Below are 17,496 nucleotides of genomic sequence, written 5' to 3' on the forward strand. Positions count from 1 at the left end.
TAAAGTTGGTCTTCTTATTGAAAATGTTGAAAATATGTATTTGATTTTTCTTCCAAAATAATTTCAAGATTCAACATCCTGTCTTAATTTTATCCCTTCCACTAAAATGACTTCGTAGCGTTGTGGTATGATTGCTGGACTGTAGACATAAAGATTGTGAGTTCGAGTCTCACAAGCAGTCTACGATTTTATTTTATTTTTCTCTGTGCATTTTTACTATGTTTTCTTTTATTATTTTTTTTATAATACATGTATAAAAAATGTAAGAGATATATAATACAACGTTACACCTTGAAAGTATCTTGGGAAAAACAGTCTTAAACTATTTTACTAACCCCAAGTCATAGCTGCTAGCTTGTAATTGTATTATTTTTAAAAAATTTCTAACAATCTTGTTAAGAATAAGAGTAATTAACAAGTAAAATTATTGGCATGTAAGCAAACTTGCACTAGAGTGTCCCGTGATACAATAATTTAAAAAGAGGCATTACTTTCCTAGCGGGAAAATTATTTTTAACTTGACATCTTTATAACGCGTTCGTGTGCAATTTACAGAACATTCGTACCACATCTGTATATAATAAATAAATTTCAAACTTCATTCTTAACTTTAAATATAGGAGAGAGTCTTCTTAAGAGCCACTGGGACATAAAAGCTGAAACTTATGTGGAAGCATCCTAGGGTAGTGAAGATTCTATATTGTTCAAATCATGACTATGAGGGGTAGGACGGGGCCCAAATGGGTTTTAAAATGGGGAATTCTGGGAAAGAATAGCATGGCCAAAGTTACTCTGGTGAGCGATTTGGCTCATGGGCCTCTTGTTATCTGTAGACAGTAAAGTGTTGTCGAATACGAAAAAAAAATCAGTGTTTCCCTAAAGCGATTTCAATTTCACGGCTCGCGTCCACGAACTTTTGTAAACCCCTTGTATATGCATTGGGGGCTTTGAAAACATCAAGAACGTCATAGATTCATTTTTACTGACAGTAAACATTTTTGTCATTACTTTGATATCAAATATTCAAAGAACATGTGGATTTATTTATTTTCTCGAAATTTATCCAATGATATTAGAGTGGCGTCCAGTAATATGTTCCGTCTTCCATTCACAGCAGCAGATACCTTTAATGAAAAAAATATAATGTTTTACATTTCGTCAAAGAAAATGGAATTTGTTTGCCATATCATTTCAACTGTTACCTAGTACCTTTCGTAATAAAACAATAAAAAAAATTGAAATGTATCAAACAGTGAAAAAGGAATGCATTTTAAAAATGGTTCTTAGTTGTGAGTTTCAGCTTGGTGAATGTGTGCGTGTATAGTAACGGTATCCTGAAAATACATGAAGAATACAGTAAAAGTTTGTTTTTGCTTATAACGTTTAACTGGTGGAAATGTTTGAATGTACTTGTTGAATATGCGGCAGTGTCCTTCTTAAATCAAATGCCAAGATAATTTAGATATAATGAAAAAGTGAAGATAATAAGTAACAAAGTATTTCACACAATTTAGTTGCCCATCGAAATTTGAACAATTTGTTGGAAGACAGGGTCTCCAAAGTCTACATAACATATTATGTAGTCACTGAAGAACTCCAGCGTCCTTTCAATATTAACTTCAGAGGGCTTGGGTGTAGAATCAGTAATTTTTTTAATAAAATCATTTTCTTGATGACCAATAAAAAGATATGAAATTGTCTGTCTTAATAAGATGCAGTTGGGTATGATCTTATAAATTCTATGTTTTAATATACGCAGGGATGGTTATATTCAGTGTATAAAGTCGTACATTTCAATATTATTGGCTTTTGAAAAATGTGATTATTTTAATTTTTCTTTTGAAGTTTTTAAGAATCTCTATCTAATTCTAATGCAACTGTTTTGAAAAACACGATTTGATTGGCTAATGCACTGATGTTTGAAGCAGTACAACGAGCATTAACGAGAATGAAACCTTTCTATTACAACAAAATAAAAGAGCGACGCAAAACACAATGGTCCTTAGTGTATTTCATGAAAGAAGGATATGAAACAAAACTAAAAAAAAGACGTATATGAACAACAAACAAAATGCAGAAATTGCATTATAATGGGAATAACTAATCTTCTAATTTAATATTTGCGACAGTTAATGCTGATTTAATGGTTGCAAACATTCGTTTTACCCGCTCCGCTTACGCTTCACCCGTAAAACTCAATTTGCGACCGTTAAATCAGCATTAAGGGTCGTAAATACCAAATGAGAAGTTAGTGATTCACTAAATAACATCACTTTAACAATATGCTTATGCACAGTTTGCCTGAAATTTATACTTTTTCAAGGAGTTAAAAGGTTTTGTAAGGAGTAAAGACAGCGCATTTTTCTGGACCTGGCAATCGTACATAATGTATCAATGTAAAGATTTTTATAAAGCTTAGAGAAATCCAGTTTGTGTAGGATATATCAAAAGTACGTGTTGAGTAAAAGCTCATAGTCGTTTTAAGGTAGATATGTTGGACCAACTGTCCAAAACCTATCAATTATAACGTTTCCGGAGGAGATTACTTTCAAAACTAGTCCAGAAGACCAGTTGGATTACATACATGTAGTTCATTAAATTTGCATATAACTGAATAACAATTCAGTAAATTTGAAGTTTCATCAATTATATTTGAAGCATGACGTATGTCCCTTTGAGAATTTGTTAAAGATCGAACAGCATGTGTGCGCAAACAATTCATAATGCATAATTCACTTTAAAATCAGGTGGCAAAACCATGTACGTCACTTGCGTGGCGAAGTGAAGAGAGCATCTGCTTTAGAGTCGCGGAGTAAGGAGTTCATCCTTACGTCGTTGGTCCGAATGCCACTGTGGGACGTGGAGACCAGTCCTTCAGGTGAGACTGTATAAACTGAGGTCCCGTGTCGCAGTAGGTGTTGGCATGAAAAAGTCCCTCACTGCTCAATGGCCCTGATTGCCTAGTATAGGACAAAATTTGTAGCCTTCCACCGGCAAGTGGTGGCATCTCTATAAGAGTGAACAATTTTCTAGAGTGAGGTTAACAACAAACAAACAAAAGAAAATCATGAACAGAAGGACACTTTGTTTTATCACAGGGTACTTATTTGATTATACCTCCTATGCGTTTGATCTAACATCTGGATTTTCTGGGGTCGGTTTTTCAGTCCCTGTTAACGAGGGTTGTTTGAAATGTTCGTGGATTATATCAATTTTAGTTATATTACTCACTAAAAATTTAAAATAAGTACAATATTATATGTAAATATATTTGTTTTGTTGATCAGGTTCAGTCCAAAGATTTTTTCTACCTACGTAGCTATTAATAGCTACGCAGGTATTTAAACCTACACAAAGTAGCTATTTTACCTACTTATTGTATTATCTACATTTTGTGGCCAAAAGACTGAACAACGCAACATGGTAAATACCATATTTTTGATACAGTCACGTGCACACTGTTGATGAATACGACAAAATTTTGGCCGAAAAATGATTTCTTCCTGAAGTGGCAATTTTACATTAGTTTCTACGCAAAAATGATTATATACGAAGTAATCATTTTTTGGCCAATTTTTGTCATAATCATAATCAAAATCAGTGTGACTGTATGAAGAAATTCAGTTCAGTGCTTGGCCACCTTGTAAAAATGCACGTTTAAATACAAATGTAGCTATAAATAGCTATGTAGGTCCTGTTGATGTGTGAAGTTTCATTCCCTTCGATTTAACAGAAATCCACAAAATGTGAGCACACTTAAAGCAATGAAAAGTCAAAACATAGTAAAGAATTTCTTTAAAAAATATTACTATACATTTCACACAGTATTAGTTAATGCCCACCAACTGAAAACCCTTTTTTAAATACAATATGTATAATGTAAATATATTTATAGCAATTCGTGGGTAGAAATAGTCTTTGACTTTTTAAAGTATTTGTTCAGAATTTTACAGTTAAACCGATGTGTGAAATACGGCCTGTGTTTGATTTCGCTTTTGACATATTTTTTTTAACAAAAATCAATTTATTTCACTTTAAAACACAAAATTGCATCGTTATCTGCTGCTCCGTGACGTTTTTAAAGTCTTCGTTTTTGTCATTTTAAATACGGAGCACCTATTCTCTCAAGTTGATTTCTTTTCAACGAAGCAAATATGAAACGTCAAAACATGTAATCGATGTTACAATTTTTAAAAATTTCTTTAATAAAATATATCCATTACTTAGTGTATTGATTGTTTCACACATTTTTGCATTTTTTAAATCTGAATAAGTTTTTAAATGCTTTTAAAAAAATTAAAAAATCCATTGATTATTTTTCTACCAAACTTGGACATTTATTTTTTTAACAATTGTTATGACAATATATAATTTCCTTTTTGTAAAGGTTCTGATTTCTTTAATTACTGTAATCTTCTGCTTTCACGGGATAAGCAACACTGAAAGCACCTATGTCTTTCTTAGCTGTGACATTTGTAAACTTTTCACATTTTCCAACTGTATTTCAACTTTTAAAAGATTTGTTCAAAAAAAGACAAAAATTCTTAAAAAATAAGTGAAACCAGAAAAGTGAAAATTCTTGGAAGCACAGATTGTCCAAATTGTTCAAATCATGATCCCTGGGGGTAGTCTCTGTCACAATAGGGAATCCAGGTTATACATTGAAATACGAAGAATCTTCTCAAGAGTCACTTGTCATTCATGTCCAAACATTTGTTTACCAAAACTCGCTGCAATTTTTGTTTATCATATATTTTAGTTTTAAAAAAAGGCCTCTAGCAGGAAAATAATTATTTATAATTTGACATTTTAAGAGTTTAATTTACAGAAGGATTTTTTATATACATGTATGAAACACAAAATTGCGTGTATCATTATCTGCTGCTCCGTGACGTTTTTAAAGTTTTCATCGTGTTTTGTTTTTGTTTTCCTTTTGAATACGTGACTACCTATATATGCTTTCTGAAGTTGATTTCTTTTAAACTAAAATAAATATCAACCAAAAAAGAGAAAAGAAAGTTTTATCCAACATTAAAAGAAATATTGAAAAGAATAAATAAATAGCGTATTTCATAAATGAATAAATTGATTAATTAATTATTTTTTAATTAAATAAATAAAATAATTATATCATGGTAAAACAGAGAGTGATTTTCAAAATTTAAACAGTATCTCTATTTTTCGGAAATGAAATTATAATCGATCACCTGGTCTTAATTTTAAATAATAATATTTTTTTAAATAATTTATCGAATTGTATGATTTATTTTGTCAAAATTAGATATTATTTATATGATGTTCTTAAATGAATCAGAAATACATTACTGTAGTACCCAAAAAGCAAATAAATAAATAATAAGCAGAATATTGATATGTATCTTTTTTTCATGCAATATTCTTTTTATTCCTTTTTTATCGTCTGATAATATTACTAATATGTTTACGCCCTTGATCTGCATGTATGCACAATTATTTAAAGTCTTGATGTTACAAAAATTATAAAACAAGACATTGATCCAGATGATTTTAACACCGATTTTGGCCGTATACGTTCAAATTTTAAATTTATTTTTTATCACTATTTAATTAGCTAATTATAAATTCCTTGATATATGTCTAAATTAATAAAAAAAATTCAAAATTTGAATAAAATCATGAAAATTTATTTAAAATTTTATTTAGATAACCTAAAAAAATATATGAAAAACATGATGTTTTTAACAGCTTACCTTTTCGGCGTTGAAATAAACTGAAAATATAATCCACCGGGGTGTCAAATCGAAGACCTTTTTCTTACCAGAAAACTGACACGTATGTGTAGCTCTCTAATCAGCCCACTGCTTTCCTGTGTGGTCAACATCCACTCCCCTTCTCCCCTAACTGACACCTCGGTCCGTGTGTGTGATCACCGTCAACATACCTATACTGATTTCTCACCTGGGGTCAATTAGCATACTACCTGATTCTAATGAAACGCATCTACATGTACTTATTTTCGCGGGGATTTTGTTTCTAAATTGTGTGAACAAATTTATCAAAGATTTAATTCAAAATATATTAAATAATTGTACAATTTATGGATTTAAAAAATCATCTCATTGCTTGAATTTTAAATAAAGATTCAAATAAATCATTTTAATGAAATGAAGTTCCTAAACTCAATCCGCTGATTTATTTCATTTTGTACAATGTTTCCATTATGCTTATGTTAATAAGTCTTTAAATAAACTTTTTAAAAAAATTCTGCACTTATGGTACGTGCAATTTCGGATCATCGGGTTTTCTGCGTAATACGGACAAAATTAATTCTAGGAAACAATTTCATTGATCGTAGAAACGGATGAAACAGTTTTAACATTATAAACTATGAAAATTAGCTCGCATTATTTTTACGGTATCTCACTACATATTAACTTTATTTAAGAATTCAATATTATATTTGGCTATTTGATTAGATCTTGTTTACTATCTAATTTTAAATTGGTTATGGACTTTCAACATCCCGCCCTTCGAATATGCCTCATATGAGATTACTACCGGGTAGGTCAAAATGATTTTCAGGGTTTCATAATTCATTTACCGACTTAAACCTATGTTTTGTTATTATTAGAAACAGTACACAAAAAATTTAATAGCAATAATTTATAATTATTTAGTCGGAAAAGTCACATTTCATCTTTTAATATTTGTTTATTAATTTTTGTGTTTTGTATTGTAAAGAAAAAAGTATTTAACCATTCAATGTTTGTTAATTGATACGAGGTTTTAAGTATCTGGTATATAAATGTTTACATGTACATAAGTAAGAGCCTAGCGTAAACGTACATGTACATGTGCAGTTGTAGCAGAAATTCTGTTGACACAGTTTACATGTACAAATGCAGAGCGCCATTATATTAACAATTATTAAGATTTCTATTCAGGAAATTAATTATATATTCTTGAACCATTTAGTTCTTGTGATCTATCATGTTAAATTTATTAATTTTGTTAAAGCCGTTTTCTTTGAATCTTTCTTTCGGCCGGTATTGTACTTGTAATTTTTTTTAAAGATTTTAAAACCCCAGTATTTAATTGCGATTTTTGGATAAATCGCAGATTGTAAATTGACATTTAATACAAATATTTAATTTATTGCGTAAATTTCTTCCGTGAAATAACTTGGTACTTGTAGATAAATTTATTGGATAGAAAATTCTAATGTATATTTTTTCATAAATAATAAATCTATTTATAGAGTTTCAAAAATTTTATAATAGTACCCGTGAGAAACGGAACATAATTATGTAAGGACTTTTTGTGCAACAATTACATGTATGCTAAAATATCCATAATAAAACTATTCATAGTTCAACCTTAAGATGGGAATTTTGACATTAACACAAATAATCGTAAATTCACTCCCTTGAGAAGAAATTTAAAAAAAATTACAGTCTCCATTTCATAATAATCCATTTAATCATTGTCAACATTTTTTTTAATGAAAATAAACAACTTTTGTAAAATTACCACAGAGATCTCAAGTTTTTTTTTATTATAATAATTAAATGTACATTATAATTTTGATCTGAAGCTCTGCAAGTATTTAAATTAAAATATTGCAGTAACTAAACAAAATAATATTTTCGTCTTGTCAGAAAACGTTCCGCATTTTGAAACAATCCTATCAGGTTTTGCGTTTATCCTATCGTGAAGATCGTTTATCAGGTCTATCGTGTTTCGCGCTTATCGTGTTTTGCGTGTATCCTATCGTGCCTGTATCCTGTCCTATCGTGCGTGTATCCTATCGTATCGTGTATCCTATCGTATCGTGTATCCTGTAAAGAATAACGATGCGGGTACTGTAATAAATAAATTTCAAACTTCATTCTTAACTTTAAATATAGGAAAAAATCTTCTCAAGAGCCACTGGGACAAAAAAGCTGAAACTTCTGTGGAAGCATCCTAGGGTAGTGTAGATTCTATATTGTTCAAATCATGACCATTGGGGGTAGGACGGGGCCCAAATGGGTTTGAAAATGGGGAATTGAATTCTGTGAAAACTCAGCATGGCCAGTTACCCTGGTGCGCGATTTGGCTCATGGGCCTCTTGTTATCTGTAGACAGTAAAGTGTTGTCGAATACGAAAAAAAAATATCATTGTTTCCCTTAAGTAATTTCAATTTTACGGCTCACGTCCACGAACTTTTGATAACCCCTTGTATACTGCATTGGGGGCTTTGAACAAACCTTTGAAAACATTAAGAATGCCATAGATTCATTTTTACTAACAGTAAACATTTTCTTTATTTTTCATTTATCTTATATTAAACATTCAAAGAAAAAATGAATTGTTTTTTTTCCTTGAAATTTATCCAATGATGTTAGGTGTGCGCCCAGTAATATATTCCGTCTTTCATTCACAGCAGCAGATCTAGATACCTTTAATAAAAAAATATTATGTTTTACATTTTGTCAAAGAAAATGGAATTTGTTTGCCATATCATTTCAACTGTTACCTAGTACCTTTCGTACTAAAACAATAAAAAAAATTAAAATGTATCAAACAGTAAAAAATGAATGCATTTCAAAAATGGTTTTTAGTTGTGAGTTTCAGCTTGGTGAATGTGTGCGTGTATAGTAACGGTATCCTGACAATACATGAAGAATACAGTAAAGGTTTGTTTTTGCTTAAAACGTTTAACTGGTGGTAATGTTGGAATGTACTTGTTGAATATGCGGCAGTGTCCTTCTTAAATCAAATGCCAAGATAATTTAGATATAATGAAAAGGTGAAGATAATAAGTAACAAAGTATTTCACACAATTTAGTTGCCCATCGAAATTTGAACAATTTGTTGGAAGACAGGGTCTCCAAAGTCTACATAACATATTATGTAGTCACTGAAGAACTCCAGCGTTCTTTCAATATTAACTTCAGAGTGCTTGGGTGTAGAATCAGTATTTTGTTTTAATAAAATCATTTTCTTGATGACCAATAAAAAGATATGAAATTGTATGTCTTAATAAGATGCAGTTGCGTATGATATTAAAAATTCTAGGTTTTAATATACGCAGGGATGGTTGTGTTCGGTTTTTAAATCGTACATTTCAATATTATTGGCTTTTGAAAAATGTGATTATTTTAATTTTCTAAACGTTCTTTTGAAGTTTTTAAGAATCTCTATCAAATTCTAATGCAACTGTTTTGAAAAAAACGAGTTGATTGGCTAATGCACTGATGTTTGAAGCAGTACAACGAGCATTAACGAGAATGAACCTTTCTACTGCAACAAAATAAAAGAGCGACGCAAAACACAATGCTCCTTAATGAATTTCATGTAACAAAACTCAAAAAATAAGACGTATATAAACAACAAACAAAATGCAGAAATTGCATTAGAATGGGAATAACTAGTCTTCAAATTTAATATTTGCGACCATTAATGCTGATTTAATAGTCGCAAACATTCGTTTTACCTGCTCCGCTTACGCGTCACCGGTAAAACTCATTTTGCGACCGTTAAATCAGCATTAACAGTCGTAAATACCAAATGAGAAGTTAGTTATTTACTAATTAACATGACCTTAACAATATGCTTATGCACAGTTTGTCTGAAATTCATACTTTTTCAGGAGTTAAAAGGTTTTGTAAGGAGAAAAGACAGCGCATTTTTCTGGACCTGGCAATGTACATAATGTATCTTTGTAAAGATTTTTATGAAGCTTAGAGAAATCCAGTTTGTGTAGGATATATCAAAAGTACGTTTTGGGTAAAAGCACATAGTCGTTTTAAGGTAGATATGTTGGACCAACTGTCCAAAACGTATCAATTATAAAGTTTTCGGAAGAGATTACTTTCAAAACTAGTCCAGAAGACCAGTTGGAGTACATAGTTCATTAAATCTGCAGATAACTGAATTAAAATTTAGTAAAAATGAAGTTTCATCATTTATCTTTGAAGCATGACGTATGTCCCTATTTTAGAATTTGCTAAAGATCAAACAGTATGTGTGCGCAAACAATTCTTAATGCATAATTCACTTTAAAAGCAGGTGGCAAAATCATGTACGTCACTTGCGTGGCGAATTGGTAAGAGCGTCTGCTCTAGAGTCGCGGAGTAAGGAGTTGATCCTTACTTCCTTGGTTCGAATCCCACTGTGGGACGTAGAGACCGGTTCTTCGGATGAGACCGTAGAAACTGAGGTCCCGTGTCGCAGTAGGTGTTGGCATGAAAAAGATCTCTCACTGTTCAATGACCCTGGATGAACAATTTTCTAGAGTGACATTAAACAACAAACAAACAAAACATAATCATGTACAGAAGGACACTATGTTTTATCACAGGGTACTTATTTGATTATGCCTCCTATGCGTTTGATCCAACATCTGGATTTTCTGGGGGTCGGTTTTCAAGTCCCTGTTAACAGATTTGGATTGTTTGTAAGAGGGTTATTCAAAAATTTCGAGGATTGTATCAATTTTAGTTATGATACTCACTAAAAATTTAAAATAAGTACAATATTATATGTAAATATATTTATTTTGTTGATCAGGTCCAGTCCAAAGACTAGTTCTACTTACGTAGCTATTAATAGCTACGCAGGTATTTAAACCTACACAAAGTAGCTATTTTACCTACTTTTTGTATTATCTACATTTTGTGGTCAAAAGACTGAACAACACAACGTGGTAAATCCCATATTTTTGATACAATCACACTGTTGATGAATACGACAAAATTTTGGCCAAAAAATGATTACTTCCTGAAGTGGCAATTTTACATTAGTTTCTATGCAAAAATGATTATATACGAAGTAATCATTTTTTGGCCAATTTTTGTCATAATCATAATCAGTGTGACTGTATGAAGAAATTCAGTGCTCACCATGTTGCACCGTTCCTACGTTTGGCCACAAAATGCGAGTAAGTAGGTAAAAATAGATACTTTGGGTAGGTTTAAATACCTAAGTATATGTAGATATAGATAACAACGTGGGTAGAAATAGTCTTTGGACTGGACCTGTTGATGTCTGGAGTTTCATTTCCTTCAATTTAACAGAAATCAATTTATTTCACCTTAAATCAACATATTTTGTACCCGCGAAGCACACTTAACGGCAATGAAACGTCAAAACATAGCGTCAAAAATTTCTTTAATAAAATACAATCCCTATACATTTCAAACAGCATTAGTTAATGCCCACCAATTAAAAATCTTTTTCTAATACTTGACATTTATTTTTTTTAACAATTGTTCTCAATGTATAATTTCCTTTATTAAGGTTTTGATTTCTTTTATTACTTAATTCTGCTTTCACGGGATAAGCAACACTGAAGCACCTATGTTTTTCCTTGACGTTCCAATTTTTAAAAGATTTGTTCAGAATTTTACAGTGAAACCGTTTCTTCACAGATTGTCCTCATCCGATACAGAGTCTTTGTCTCTGAAATACAGTCTGTACTATTTGTATTCACATGTTCAACTCACTATTGACATATTTTTATATTCCTCCAACATTTTAAGAGTTTATTTAGGATTTTTCCTTAGTAAAACACAAAATTGCATCGTTATCTGCTGCTCCGTGACGTTCTTAAAGTCATCGTTTTTGTCGTTTTAAATACGGGCCGGGGTACCTATTCTCTCAAGTTGATTTCTTTTCAACGAAGCAAATATCAAGCCAACATTTGGAATACTAATCGATGTTTCAATTTTTAATTTGAATTTCTATGTTGTTTTTCGTTTTTGCTCCATTTTACAGAAAATATGATTGCAGACATTACTTAGTGTATTGTTTGTAACTTTCTAAATGTTGACTTGCTCCGCGAGCTGATTTTTGCAGTTTTTAAATCTGAATAAGTTTTGAATAAATCATGATATTTTAAAAAAAAATAATAAAATACAAATCATTTTAATTTATTATTAAAATATTTCTACCAAATTTGAATAACATATGACGTCAAATAAAAAAAAAAGTTAGGACAGAGGACCACGAACTTTTCGAACAACCCTTATTACTTGAGATCGTCACTGTAATCCTAGCCTTTTTAGCTCAACTGACCTGAGCTGAAAGGTCAAGTGAGCATTTCTGATAACCCTTGTCCGTCGTCCTTCTAGCTGGCCGTCCGTCCATCTGTAAACTTTTCAAATTTTCAACTTTATTTCAAAAGCCGCTGGGCTAATTTTTACCAAACTTGATACAAAGCATTCTTAGGTGAAGGGAAATGTTAATTGTTAAAAAAAGGGCAAAGTTCTATGACAAAGGGGGGATAATCAAGAAAAGACAAAAATGAGGTGGGTCATTAAAAAATCTTGGTCTCAAGAACCACTGGCCCAGAAAATCTGAAAATTATGTTGAAGCATCCTGGGGTAGTGTAGATTCTAAATTGTTCAAATAATTACCCCGGGGGTAGGGAGTGGCCACAATAGGAAATCCAAGTTTTTCATTGAAATATATCGGAAAAATCTTCTTCCAAACAACCACTGGACCCAAATGAATGAAACATACATGTATTTTGAAGCATCCTGGGGTAAGTAGATTCTAAATTGTTCAAATCATGACCCAGGGGGTAGGAAGAGGCCACAATAAGGAATTCAAGTTTTACATTGAAATATATAGGAAACATTTAAAAATCTTCTTCTCAAGAACCACTGGACCAGAAAAAATGAACTTATGTGGAAGCTTCCTGGGGTAGTGTACATTGTAATTTGTTCAAATCATGACCACCGGGGGAAGGGCGGGGCCACAATAGGGAATCCAATTTTACATTGAAATATATAGGGAAAAAATTTTAAAAATCTTCTCAAGAACCACGAGGCCAGAAAAGCTGAAGCTTATGTGGAAGCATCCTGGGGTAATGAAGATTCTAAATTGTTCAAATCCTGACCCCCCCCCCAGGGTAGGGCGGGGCCAAAATAGGTATCACAAGGGGAAAAATTTCATGAGAAACAGCATTGCGAAAGTTACTCAGGTGAGCATTGTGGTCCCTGGGCCTCCTGTTATTTTACACATCGTTGTTATAAACACATTTTTATATAATGTTATTAAAACAATTGGATTATTTTAATAAAATTTAATAGTTGCGTGTATCAATTTTTATATATCTTCAGTATTTAAACTTAATTGCACTAGAGGATATGATATTATGTATTCATAGCTCTCTCTCTCTCTCTCTCTCTCTCTCTCTCTCTCTCTCTCTCTCTCTCTCTCTCTCTCTCTCTCTCTCTGTGTGTGTGTGTGTGTGTGTGTGTGTGCGAGTGTGTGTACCCTTCAGTATGCTTCCTAACGTACATATGTATATACTTATCAGTAATTACCTTAATTATCTACACCATTCTAAGCAACGATCCACGGTCTTTCGGCAACAATACCAAGGGTCGTTTGGTCCTCCACTTATCCTTCGTTGATTCATCTGTGCTTCGATAACATCGAGCACAACAGCTAGCACAAGCAGAATGAATACATGCATCAACTTCATCTGGTTAAATAAAATTAGGAACCATTTTTAAGCAAATTATACAAGTGAAATATGGAGGTAACGAACACTTATCAAACTCAAAACCGTTCACGGTAGCTCAGTCGGTAGAGCGCTCGCTCCATGATCGGGAGGTCGCGAGTTCGTATCTCGGCCGCGACTGACCTAGTCGTTAAAGTGGGTAGTAACTGTTCCTTCGTCATGCGCTCGGCACATTGAAGTGAAATTTGCGGGTCCTTCGGATGAGACCTTAAAAACCGAGGTCCCGTGTCAGCGGCAGGCGTTGGCACGATAAAGATCCCTCACTGCTCAATGGCCCTGAGTGCCGAGTAAAGGTCAAAATTTGAAACCCTTCACCGGCATACGGTGACGTCTCCATATGAGTGAAAAATTCTCGAGAGGGACGTTAAACAATATACAATCAATCAATCAATCAAACTCAAAGGTCAAAAGAAACACTACTAATCGGAGGCAGAACAAACACGGACCTCTTTAAACATCAGAAGTTGGATTAGGTGCCATGGAGGAGGAGGCATCTCCTGCCGTTCGGTCACACAAAATATCAGCATGTCTTGATGGAAAGAAGGCCTAGCGACTTTTTCTCTTTTTTTTTCTTTTTTGCATTAGAGGTGGTAAGACGCAGATTTGAAGTTAATATTTTCTGGAATTTTTTGTATAATATCACGACTTACATATTGTTTTAGAATTTCACATGAAAATATGATAAAAATCTTATTTCATTTTAGTTATTGAAACTCAGATTTTTGGACGGGTTTAATTGACACATCCTTGAACCTTCACCAACTTCAATGTTATTCTTAATACTTCATAAAAGTACAGTTTTGTTGTGCATTAGTGAAAAATATTAAAACTATAATCCAGGAAACTCAGAGTAGACATGTTCGCAATCAAATCTCTCTCACGAGTATTGTCAGTCCGTGCTCAGTGTTGTGTACAGAAATTAACAAACTGAATAGACTTTTAAAACGTAAACTGTTTTTGAAAATAGGGCAGAATCTCTGTAATTGTTAATATTTACGATTCTCCGGGTGTGTTCAATTGTTAAAGTCTGCTCACACCACTGAGCTCGGACTGACAATATACTGTGAGTGGGTTTTGCTTTCGAACATTTCTATGATGAATTTTCTGGAGTAAAGTTAAAATATTTTCAATTAATACACAACAAACTTTTCACTTTTCTTAGTATTAAGAATAAAATCAAAATTTGTGAAAGTGCAAGGATGTGTCAACCAAACCCGTCCAGAAATTCGAAGTTTCAATTACTTCGAAATAAAATATGAATTTTTGGTATATTTTCGTGTGAAATCTATTTCAATATATACTGTAAAATCAAATATTTTCGTCGGGTCAAATTTTCGTGGTTTGAAGAAAAACTCTTGGTTTGTGGGGATTTGATTTCGTGGATGAAGAATCGCTGAGTAGTTACGTATGTAACATTATACATTTCGTTGTGGACATGAATTCGTGGTTCTCTTCAAACCACGAAAACAACGAAAATCAAACATCCACGAAAACTTGTGATAAGTCGTGATATTATACCGAAATTTTGAGAAAATATTAACTTCAAAGCACCTTTAAGATAATGCTATTAAAGAAATTTTACGGGTTCCAGAAAACGACATTCCAAAGTGTTTTTTGTTTCAATTTTAAGGAATATTTGTTATTTTTTCCATTCTACATAATTGTATTTTTTATTTTCATTTTTGATGAAGAAGTGACTGTTCATGAAGAAATACAAATAAATAAAAATGATAAAATAAATGATCTTTCTATGAAAAAGAAAATATTGCTGATTTTGTTTTCACAAAAGCCAGCAAGAGGTTTGCTATGATTTACATGACAATTTTTAAAATCCAAAATACTATGAATTCATTACTGGTCAATCATTCTAAAATCAGTTAAAACTGATCATGATGATTGTTTTCAAATTTTACCGATTTCAGACATTTATAGAAAATATAAAGCAAATGTTTTTCTAATTTATCCTGCAATTTATTAAAAACTTTATTTGAATAAAATGGCTATTTATTTCAAAATTGTACCTGTACTCTTATTTTAAGCAATTATACACATAATGCTCGAACTACCAGTCGCAAATTCTCTTACCTTGTTTCCGTTTTAAATGTCAAAGTACAAGCATCAATACTGAAATGAACTGGATTTAGCATATAGAAAATTGCAGGTTAAATAGATAAATGCAACGTAAAAAGAGAATCTTGAGGGCAGTTTATGACGTTTAGCTTTTCAAAGTGTTTTTTCCTTCAAAACAAGTGTCATGGATTTTAATTGCACGAATGCATGTATGAAAAGTGTTACATGACCTCTTTTCAAGTATCTCCTCTACTTTTCACGTAACAGACATACTTAAATATTTTACTCTTTGCATTTACACTTCAAATTATCATACTTCAAAATAGTTTTCGTAAATAATAAGTTTAGTGGCTTTTAAAAAAACAGTTATTATTCACAATTACCTTTATTTATCTTTCAGCAGTAATTTGATAAGATTTTCGACATCATCGGTATCATTTTCGATGCTATTAGAAGAAAAATATGGCTATTTAAACAAATAAAGCTAAGCTTTAAAAAAACCATAAAGGATTGCTTGTCAGTTGGACAAGTTACACTTTATAAACCGAACGCGAAGCAGTTTATAAGAAAGCGCAAACTGTTCCAACCCAGTTTATACCGTATAAAATGGGTAGCTATTTAATTCATTCCATATAATTCAATTATCATTCATTTGATTAATTTTATCCAATCAAATACAGCGTTACAACCAGAATCAAATTACATAGGGATGAAACAAAATCCAAATTCAAAATAAAAAACTTAAACTTTAATCTGTAGCGCTTGCACACCATGCAGGCTCATCTATGCATTTGAAATTATTTTTCTTTTCTGTAGATTTGAAATTAATATTTATTTATAGGAAATGATGCAATCCACACCTTAACGAAGGATAAAAACCAAGAACTCCGAGTTGATGTTGAGCGTTATACCGGGCAACAGGCCTATGCTGTGTACACCACATTTTACATCGGAGATGAAGACAATAAATACATGTACATAGTGACACTATCTGGATACAACGGAACAGCGGGTGAATAGCGAGATCTGTACCTGATCCCAACTGTAATGTTTTTTTTTAAATTATGTGTTTGCTCTGGTCCATATTTGTATTGTTCAAAAATGGACTTTGAGCTTGAATGCTGTTTGTTATCTCCATTTTTCATGCCATATTTCTTTATGGCTAAGTGATGAAAATCATTAGCTTTTCTGGGATGAGACAATATCGCAAGCTACATACCAGTGCAAGCCCTTACATTTTTCAGTGATCTGAAGCAATACATAGGAATCTTAAGAAAGGACAAAAACACTTGATATTGAAACAGCATACTTCTGATTGCTTGCTTAATGCCTCTGTACAGTAAAACATGAGCTGAGATCTCTTTCATCCTTATTTCTTTTTTATCAATAAATGTAAGACTCTAATGGACACAAGTGTGTTTTTTATGGTTTAATTTTAAACCATCAGCATATGTATATTAAAATTAAAAAAAAAATGAATAACACCGTAACGTTTTAAAACCTCAAAGATTTGTGAAAATACGTGTTTGCATGGCTGTAGAAATCGGGGGCGGGAGGGGGGGGGGGGTAAAGACATTTTAGTGTAGTTAGAAGTGGCACCGATTGAAAATTAAAAATGTATGATTGTGCCCCATCTCCAATAGACATTGTCCTTTAAAAACAATATGAATAATTTTTAAGAAAATAAATATCTTTTTAGGCAAAAACTTACAATGTTGTGAAAATTTTTAGCTTAGTATAAATAACTTTTGTGCAAAGGCTCACTGGTTTGTAATAAGTAAAACTAGATATCAAATGTGTTTTGTACATAATAGTCACTCTTGCAATCTTTTTATCTTTCTTCACAACATATCCTTTATCCTATCTTCATTTCTAGTACACTATGAGAAAGATTGAAACCTAAAGCAACTATTTTAAACTATATTTCTCA

General features: G+C 32.0%; 1 long non-coding RNA gene across 1 annotated transcript; it reads right to left on the reverse strand.

Annotated features, from left to right (window-relative positions):
* Positions 1-967: 967 nt before the first annotated feature.
* Positions 968-15,732, reverse strand: LOC134279429 (uncharacterized). Its single transcript, XR_009994628.1, has 3 exons — positions 15,582-15,732; positions 13,297-13,457; positions 968-1,124 (listed from the first exon to the last, which is right to left on the reverse strand). It is a non-coding gene; the product is annotated as an uncharacterized LOC134279429 (long non-coding RNA).
* Between the last annotated feature and the right edge of the window lie 1,764 nt (positions 15,733-17,496).

The sequence above is a fragment of the Saccostrea cucullata genome, unplaced genomic scaffold (assembly GCF_032062105.1).
Source record: "Saccostrea cucullata isolate Sc308-1 unplaced genomic scaffold, CSIRO_AGI_Scuc_v1 ctg6905, whole genome shotgun sequence".
In the NCBI taxonomy this organism is placed as follows: Eukaryota; Metazoa; Mollusca; class Bivalvia; order Ostreida; family Ostreidae; genus Saccostrea; species Saccostrea cuccullata.